The sequence below is a fragment of the Eptatretus burgeri genome, chromosome 12 (assembly GCF_056783735.1).
Source record: "Eptatretus burgeri isolate ZD-2024b chromosome 12, Ebu_testis_v1, whole genome shotgun sequence".
Taxonomy (NCBI): domain Eukaryota; kingdom Metazoa; phylum Chordata; class Myxini; order Myxiniformes; family Myxinidae; genus Eptatretus; species Eptatretus burgeri.
Genome location: NC_140972.1, coordinates 99,633,222 through 99,634,748, shown reverse-complemented (window position 1 = coordinate 99,634,748; position 1,527 = coordinate 99,633,222). Strand labels below are relative to the sequence as shown.

Here is a 1,527-nt window from a genome sequence, read left to right as displayed (position 1 = left end):
ATAATTAGGTTTTATAAAGATAATTACATGGTAATATTAATAAGCCTGGCGTTGGTTCTAAGTTCAAGCCTCGCTGACCACTGAATTAACACACCAGGAGGCCGACTCAGCCTGTCATCCTTCCGAGGCCAATAAAATGAATTCCAGTGTACTGGCATAACCGCGTCCAAACTAATGATGCAACCAACAACCATAAGGCTACATTCAAAAGAGAGAGTGATATTAATAAAAGAATAAATAAACAAATAACGAAATAATAATTCAGAAACATTTACCTCCAGAAAATCATGTGTTGTACCAGATTGCTTCAACAGCTTATGTTGTGTGATTGAGCTGAAAAAAAAAATAATGAGTCAAGGGTATAGATGGAGAGACAGACAGAGAGAGGTAGGTAGAAAGACAGACAGAGACAAACGAAGAGAGAGATACAAAGGGACAGACAGGGAGAGATAGAGAGAGACAAACAGACAGGGAGACACACACACACACACACACACACACACACACACACACACACACACACACACACATACACATACACATACACATACACATACACATACACATACACATACACATACACATACACACACACGTCTCACTGTTGGTTTAATTCATTCGAGATCAGAGGCCGTGATAAGACTTCGTACCAGTCATTAAAAATGTTTTTCAATTCTCTTCTAAGATCATTGACGTCTTCAATAAGAGCATTAATTTCATGCACCTCATCGTGATATGTAAACTCCACTTCTTCCAAGGACCTGCCAGGAAAAAAATATATATCAGGCTAATCACGATTTAATTTATAATCAATTGCTTCATCGTTCAAAGAAGAACCCATACACAAGCTTACCAACTTTGTAGTGAGCTGTTTTCTTCGTCGGAAGAAGAATAGTCCATGTCTCAGTTGTAAACCATGAGTACAAGATGGCAAAAAGATCAGAGGCCATGATAAGACTTCGTGCCAGTCATTAAAAATGTTTTTCAATTCTCTTCTAAGATGATTGATCTCTTCAATAAGAGCATTAATTTCATGCACCTCGTTGTGATATGTAAACTGCTCTTCTTCCACGGACCTGCCAGGAAAAAAATTATATATCAGAATTATCACAATTTAATTTAAAATCAATTGCTTCATATTTCAAAGAGGAGCCCATACACAAGCTTACCAACTTTGTGTTGAGCTGTTTTGTTCGCGGAAGAAAGATCGCTCATGTCTCAGTTGTAAAAATGAAAATCCCGTCTGGCAGAAACTTTGTCTGGCGAATCACTTATAAGGCAACGATGAGGAAATTGCCTAATCATCGGGTGTGGCCACAGGAAATGACACTTCGGGCGAGACAGCTTGGAAAATAATTGGGCGATATATTCTCAAATTGTATGAATCATTTTCAAAACGTACTTAAAATGCCCTAAAATGACTGATTAAACTTATGTTTAAATGCCTGTTCGTGTTCTGATATAAAATATAAACACGAGGCCTTGTCTCACAGAATCGTTCCTATTTTTTCACAGCATGACTGTCCA

At 37.8% G+C, this 1,527-nt stretch overlaps 1 long non-coding RNA gene across 1 annotated transcript; it reads right to left on the bottom strand.

Annotated features, from left to right (window-relative positions):
* Nucleotides 1-275: 275 nt before the first annotated feature.
* Nucleotides 276-1,303, bottom strand: LOC147016232 (uncharacterized). The gene is made up of 3 exons (XR_015050069.1): nucleotides 854-1,303; nucleotides 603-761; nucleotides 276-333 (listed from the first exon to the last, which is right to left on the bottom strand). It is a non-coding gene; the product is annotated as an uncharacterized LOC147016232 (long non-coding RNA).
* Between the last annotated feature and the right edge of the window lie 224 nt (nucleotides 1,304-1,527).